The sequence below is a fragment of the Galeopterus variegatus genome, unplaced genomic scaffold, assembly GCF_000696425.1.
Source record: "Galeopterus variegatus unplaced genomic scaffold, G_variegatus-3.0.2 Scaffold53, whole genome shotgun sequence".
Taxonomy (NCBI): Eukaryota; Metazoa; Chordata; class Mammalia; order Dermoptera; family Cynocephalidae; genus Galeopterus; species Galeopterus variegatus.
Window position 1 is genome coordinate 819,063 of NW_007726164.1, and position 8,069 is coordinate 827,131.

At 39.9% G+C, this 8,069-nt stretch overlaps 1 long non-coding RNA gene across 1 annotated transcript; it reads left to right on the forward strand.

Moving 5' to 3' along the window:
* The first annotated feature begins 1,868 nt into the window (after positions 1 to 1,868).
* Positions 1,869 to 3,204, forward strand: LOC103591118. The gene is made up of 2 exons (XR_550542.1): positions 1,869 to 2,011; positions 3,001 to 3,204. It is a non-coding gene; the product is annotated as an uncharacterized LOC103591118 (long non-coding RNA).
* The last annotated feature ends 4,865 nt before the right edge of the window (positions 3,205 to 8,069 follow it).

Sequence of the window (8,069 nt, forward strand, 5' to 3'; positions counted from 1 at the left end):
CAAATGACAGGACACCTGAAAGTGCTCCTTTGTCCAACTTAACTAAACATTGGTTTTCTCATTTGTAAAATGGGCAAAAGCAGCAGGGTTGGGAGAAGATGGAATAATAATATGTGCCCCAACTCACAGGATTATGAAAATCAAATGGCAGGACAACTGAAAGTGCTAGAAGATGGAATAATAATATGTGCCCCAACTCACAGGATTATGAAAATCAAATGGCAGGACAACTGAAAGTGCTATGTGAACTCTGTAGCCCGTACCAGATATAGAAGGTGTTTTGGGTTGAAAGGGCTGGTTTATCAGGTAGGGGATGGAGGAGACCTTGCTGCTCATGTGTGGTCTGCGCACCCATCACCTGGGAGCTGGTTAGCAAAGCAGAACCTCAGCACCCTTCACCCACCTTCTGAATCGGAATCTGTATTTAAACAAGACCTCTGGATGATTCGTGTACACATTAAAGTTTGAGAATCACTGGATTAGATGATACCTGGGATTCTCTGCAACTCAGAATTTCTGATTTAAAGACTGTAATCGCTAAATTTCTTCTCTCCCATTTCTCCAAGTCCTTTCCCCTCTCTCTAGTCATAACGTCCCGATTCGATATTGTTTCCACACAGTGCTCCACAGCTGTTGAATTAACACTTAACACTGCTGGGAATGAGATGTATATAACTATATATCACCGTTATCATCCTTTTTTAACAGCTGACTCTTTTTTATTACAAATGCCTATATTGTCCATGTTCCCCTCCCAAAGAAAACCTGCTACTAAAAGTAAAATACTTAAATTTGATCAGGCTTTTCTAGTTAGTTATTAGTTGCCTAGAAGACAGTCTTAAAAAAATCCTAGGCAGATACAAAAATTCAAATGATGGCAATAGTAAATATGAGGGTATCTCAAAAGGTTCATGGAAAGATTTGCATTATCTTTTAATCCCATTGTTCTGCAAACATTTTTAAGTACCCATGTATGCCTTTTAACATTTGCTAACTGCTCCAATCCCTGCCTTTCTGGTATTGGTGTAAAGGCATTACCACCTGCACACCTGCGGCAGATCAGTTGGCAGTATCGCCTTACAATTCTTAGCACCCACAGAGACTCAACCCTTCCATGTTAGGGCTCTTTGCCTCATTTTGTGGGCTCCGGAAGGGATTAATTGACACTCTCCCCCACCCGCCCCAACGCACACAATTTTGTGAGCCCAGTGATTTGGTTTCATTACAATGTTGCTCTTAAGCTTTGGGCTCAGCCCTCTTCAGTCTTCAGAAGAGCAGAGCTCCCACACAGATAAAAGGATGCTGGACCCAGGCACTCCTGGGTTGACTCAAAGGATTTATTGCTTGCTTTGTCTTGTTTCTTGTTGTTTGTTTTTGCTTCTTAGGCTTTTTACAAGTGGATACTATGCTTCAGCATTCTTGAAGAAAAAGGCCTGCTAGAATCGGTAATGGTAATAATGCTAATAATACCTTGAGTGTATATGTATGTACATAGTACCTTTCTTTCTAAATGCTTGATATGTCTTCACATCTCTGATCTCTTATCTTTGTGACATCCCTATGAATTGGGCCAGGGCTTGGGTTTCCAGTGTTCCTAGTAGAGAGCTTAAGAAATATTCAAGTGAGGCACAGGCATTTTCAAAATCTTGCATCTTCTAGACTAAGAGATCATTTGTCTAATTGTTTTCTCTGCTTTTGGGTTCTTTCCAAAGTTAATTACTAACCTTAATTAGTTCTAGATATGAGATCTCCAAAACTATATTCTTTCTAAACACATGCTACATTATTTCAGTCGAAATATTTATAACATCTTTCAATCTATTCATTTGGCTTCTCTGAAAATGGTTGTCTTTATCTCTTTGTAGAATGAGATGCTGAGAGAGACACATCCAGCCTTGGTGCCCAGAGATTGCAGAAAGCGGAAGAACTTCTATTTCCCCTTGTTTGGTCTTCTGTCTTATTTTTAATCTAATCCCATGTTGGCAGAGGAGGTTGGAACAGAATGAAACAGGTGAATTACTGAGTTAATTGAAATGGTAGGTGTATCAAAGCCTGAGAAACAGGCCAAATTTGTAAGCATAAGCAAAGACCACACAACATTTCTCAACACTGATGGCTTTGTTGTACCCCCAAAATAAAAAAAAAAAGTTTTCAAATTATCCCTAAATGATCTGTTCCTGTCCAGGTATCTCCAGGCTGCCTTGACTGTGCCTACAGACTACCTCACTCAACCAAAAACCTGAGCCATTTGTCTGAATCTGAAATTATTCTCGCATAGGTGCTCATAGAGGACCCACCAGTATGTTCACCTCAGTAAAAAAATTAGCCACGGCTTAAGTGCTCTGTTTCTTAGCTAAGGTCTTTGGATAAACTCCAAAGCAATAAATCATTGCATGAGCCAGAAGAGTTTTTTTTTTTTTTTTTAGAAGTTAGATCTATCTATATGACCCTAATATATACTGCCACATCATAACAATAATAATAATGGACACCCTACATTTGTATGCTATTTTACAAGTTACAAAGTACCTTCCCACTTATAATAAACATGTCAGTAAAGATACCTTGGACTGACCTGTTATGTGGTATGGTACAGCAGAGTTCTTTCTCAGGAATGCAAATGGAGATAAACAGATCAAATGAGGGTTAGCAGTGAGACTATATATATTATACTCATATATATGTACATATATGTATGTATATAGCAGAGCACATTATTAGATGGAAGTTGAGGGAATGAAGAGTCCTAGAAGGTTAAGTAGCAAAAATTATGAATAAGCAGAAGGAAATAGAGAAAATATATACAGAGTACAGTGGTTTTAAACTCAATTGCCTTCATCTGACTAAAGCGAATGTGCAAATTTGCAAGTATGTGGTGATAATACATACCTTGCCAAAAACATTTGAATTCAAAATTTGGCCTAAATATTGAGCTTGCCAAATAAAGCATATCTTCAGGCCATATTTGGTTTCTCAGCCACCATTTTCTAAACCCGGGAGGAGACAGAAGGAAGCCAGTCAGTGTGGAGACAGCAAGAGACACACCCAGAGGATGGGGAGGACACAGAGAACAGACACCATGAGATCAAGACCATGTCACCGAGAGAGAGAGAGGTGGCCAGAAGAGACGCCGGGATGCTGCTTTCCCCTCCTGATTCCAGTCGCTGTGTAATCTTGTAATAATCACCTGTCTGTTAAAAGGTCGGAGTGAAAGTCTCCTCCTTCCATTCATCATACACATTCCTTTGTTGATGTCCATAAAAACCTTACATAGTAGAGGGCTGGAAAGTGGGGCTCCTGGGTCTTGTCTAGCGTGGCTTTAAATACACCCCACAAGATTTCCCTTCAGCGTAAGATGACTGAGCAGCAAGTGTGTATGTTTCCTCCTAACTCTGCATACCTTTCAAACCTTCCTGATTCGTGGTGGCCATGCACTCATCCCTTTTCAGCCCCTTAAGAGAAGAGGTGCATCACAAAGAGGGATTGGGGTGGTCTTACCAGTGCTGGGAGAGTTACCTTCTCAAACTCACCCAATCCTGCCTCAGAAAACCACACAGAGGATCTAAACACCAAAATATGTTATCACGTGAAGAATATAAAGTAAACATGTAAAGTAGTACAGCCATACGTTAACCTAAATAGTGCTAATAAAATGTAAGGCTTAGCAGGCAATGGAAAATAGCTAATGGAGTAATGAAGCATTTGTTTATTCCTAGAGCAGGCTGCCATCATTTGTCACCTTACCAGTCTCCTCCCCCAGTGCCCCACCAAGAGCAGCAGCTCACAGGCTTGCTTGGGGTGAAGAGGCAAGCCCAGGAATTCACTGCTTCCTAAATTTCAACAGGAGTTGTCATTCCAGAACTGTGAGAATTAGCAGGGAGAATCATCCATATTTTTGTTATGTGAACACAACTTTTTAATGCACACCAGCAATGAGGCAGGATTGGGTAGTTGTGAGGGAGGTGGCATTTGGAGGCAGTCAGGTTTGGATCTATGAAGGAGTTTCTGGAGCAGGAGTGGACACCTGACCCAAAAGGAAATCAATCCATAGGCTAGCAACCAACCTATTGTGTGTGTAGCCTTGAAGGGTTACCTAGCCTTGCTACGTCCCAGTTTTCTCTTTTGTAAAATGGGAAAATATGTAACTCAAAGAGCTGTTGCAAGTAAAAAATGAGGTACAGAAAATTACATGCCTAGGACATGCAACACAGTCAGCAATTATTAGTTATTGTCATTGTTTAGCCACAGAAGCAGCTAAGTAGCCCAGAGGCCAAGGTTCTATGTCTTTAAGGCCAAACCATGAGAATAAATTTTTTCAATCTTCTATTCACTACCAGAGTGACAGAGAAGTCCATTAAGTGCAAATGGGCAGATCACAGCACCAACTACATTTCACTTATTCATTCATTCAGGAAACAAAATTTACTCTTGGATTAAAATAGAGAAAAATACGAACTGCTTTCAGAAATCATCAAAACCCGCTTTTTAGGATGCTCTTTTACTTTGTAACAAAAATTAGAAAAATTAAATAATTCTTCTATTTTATTATGAAGAAGAAATATTACAATCACATATTGACGATATAAGGAAAGATACCCAACACACAACAGTGATCTCCATTGGCACATAAATCGATACAAGTCAATGCTGGTAATGCTGCCAACATATGAATGTGTGCCATGGTAGACTCTGTGACTAAGCCTTTCCTGCATGACACAAACCTGTTCTCCACCTTCCCAACCTGCCTTGCAGCAGTGTGACAGAGAGAGGTTAAAGGCTGAGCGACTACTTAAAGGGCTATGGTAATTTTATCATCATTTTCAATTTTAAAGTTCTTGAAGGCAAGAATTGTATATCATTTTTTTCTCTGAGGATATTCATGGGCATCAATTACTGAATTAAAGAAATCTTGAAATAAAAAAAATGGAGAGTTATTAACTTCAATAACCTTGGTATTCAGGAGTCATTTTCTTTCTTTGGAGTGCTATGTGGACTTGAGCCATGGTCAATTTGAGGGGTAGGTTTCTACAGCTTGCTCGTGATAAGTGCTGCAAGTGAGGCAGAGAAATTGCATAGGCATGTGGGATTCCTCCACCTTGGCTGCCCTTTCTCTCTCCTCTGGCCTAAAGCCAAACTGCGCAGTAATGGAGGCAGGCAAATCAGAGAGGCCCTGACCAGGGGCACTGGAGAAGCCATCCTTTCTGCCAGCCTGTTTGTCTTCTTCAGATTCTATAGAGCAATTGCTGCAACTCACTCAGGAAAACAGTACCATAAGCACACAGGGGCTACAGTCATTTTCTCCCTTCTCAGGGACACAAACAGCAAATGATTCTGCCATGAGATAATACCTAACACCAGATTATTCTACCACGTCGTATCTTGGGGCTCAGAGACTGCATTCTTTCCTACATCTAACACATGCAGCAAGAACACATGGAAACTATAATAAATGCTTCTAATTAACAAAGGAAAATACATCTGAGCCAAGTGAGAGATGTCGCTGCTTAAGAACACTCCTTGGCTGCTGGGGTTGCCCATGACAGATCAGATCATTTAAACACATTATAAAGACAAAAGGGATGGGATTCTCAGACCCTTTGATCTGTAGAATGTCTTTTGGGCTCACTCTGCAGAAGGGTTTTTTTAATTTTTTATTTTTTTCCTACTTGTAATAAATGAGTTTAAGCCAGAATCAAATTTTGATACTGAAAAAAAATCAGCCAGTACAATTGATAGCACCAGTTAAAGGAATGAAACACTTTTGCATGAAAACAATGATTCATGAACTGCTTTTCTCTAAAGCAGATGAAACCATTTGGGCTTTCCTCAGAGATGCTTATATTACTGGCAACATTTTAAAAAACTTCATTATATAGAGAAAATTCCAGCCTTCAATTTTTCTTCTTGAGAGGGTTCGGTGCTTGCTTTGGTATATGGGTGTCTCCTGGTGAGTGTGTGTGTGTGTGTGTGTGCACACATGAGTGTGTTTCATAAAATTAGATTCTAGCAAAGGGAAAGTGCATTTATGCAAAAGCAATTCATCAACCACTTCTGTGCTCAGAATTCACCGAGGTAATTTAGATACTTTAATGGCAAGGTAGTTTAGGTAGGTAGGAGGCGATGTCCCCTCCCCCATCCAACAGCTATGGTAATAGAAAATGTGTGCTCTAAATGAATCTTTTCAGGAAAGTAATTCTCGTTTTAATTATTTATCCACTACCAAATATAAAATATAATTACACAGCCAATGTCCATGGGAGAAAAATCCACACTGCAGTATAGAGCAGAAGAGCTCCCTGCTTTTAGAAATTTTCCATTAAAAAAAAAGATATTAAAAAAATAAGATTAGCCAAATGTAGCTTTTCTAATCTGATTTTCATAATGTTAGCATTTAGCAAAAGCTGCTTGATCAAACCCAATAGCTCCAGAATTTGCAGTGTTTTTGCCGTAGCCTTGACCTTTATGATGTCAGATGTATATCACCTCTCTGCTATAATTTACTATTGACATCATGGATTAAATTTGTTGTTTCAGCTAATGTAACTGAGCAAGCAAGGTAGATTGTGAAACCGAAGCCAGCTACTGAAATACGAGGGTTGTCAAGTATAAATTTACAAAAGATATTCAGACTGGGTGTGGAAGACAAAAATAAATGGACAAAGAAGCTGTTTTTGACAGACTGCAAGGGGCTAGAGACTTCAAGTTGAACGTTGTAAATCCAAATGTCATGAAACACTGCTGCAGAGTGAGAGACACATCTATTCCTCAAAAATATAAATGGTGATGGGAAACCAAACTTTAAAGATGCTGTACGTTTTTGACAAGTATACCCCTGCTGCCCAACAAGAAGCTCACTGATCTCTTCTTCCTCTCCTCTTACCCAAGCTTACCAATGATTACAAGTCACCACCTCAGAACCAGTAATGACCACAAGTCCAGGGTTGCCTGGGACACCATTTGGATAAACCAAGGAATGTCAAGAAATACATTAAGACGTATTTTTAAAGAAAAGAAACTACCTCAGTGACTGTATTCCCCAAATGTGAGCCATAACCAGTTTTCAAGTCTCATAACAAATTCTGTTTTTAACAGCAAAGTGTAAGCCGCTGAAGAGGGGATATTGTAGCTTCTGAAACGTGAAGGTGTTCTCGTCACTCAGCATGTAGCCCTTGTTGGTAACTGAGCCATCCCCATGACTGGTCTCCTCGAGTCACAGTCCGGCCTGCCGGGATGTGGCTGTACGAGACTGCTAGTTCACAGTTGGGCTTTCTTTGTAACCTTCTGAATGCTTCATTTTCCCAGATACCTCTCAAGCTAAAAGAATTTTAGAATAACTGAAATCAGAAAACAATGAATGTGTGCTACATGGATAGATTGGTGGGTGGATAACACAGGAAGGACAAGAGGCCTAGAAAGTGAAAATACTGTTTCAATGTTACAACTTGTTGTTACAAATAATGCCCATTCGGGTTTCTTCTCAGTCCAGTCCAGGGTAAGACTGCTCACCGAGGGTATTCAGTGGTCATGCATTTGGGGTACTTTTACGGGGATGGAGATCCTGGGGTTCCTCTTGCCCTTATAAACCTGCTTAATGACCTGTTATCCAGACTTTTCCATGGAAGCTGTGAGAACTCTGAGTCTATGAGCCAGATACACAATGAATATTTATGGAATAACATAGCACTTTATGCTGTACTGGGGCTTGAAATTACATAGTAATTATTACAGAGAGACTTTGCCTTCAAGTTTATAGTCTAATGTCTATGTGTGTCTATGTATTGGAGAGAAAATGCACACTTTTTTTTTTTTTTAAAGATGACTGGTAAGGGGATCTTAACCCTTGACTTGGTGGTGTCAGCACCACACTCTCCCAAGTGAGCCATGGGCTGGCCCAGAAAATGCACATTCTAAGAGCAACTCTAATGTGGGAAAATGAGGATATGAATATATTCTTTTCTCTTTGAGCCAAATAGTGCCTTTGAGTAGCTGTCAAAAGATTGAATGGGACCAGACAGTATTTTCAGGTAGTCATAAAAGGAAATGACACAGAAAGCCCTCATTTACATCCA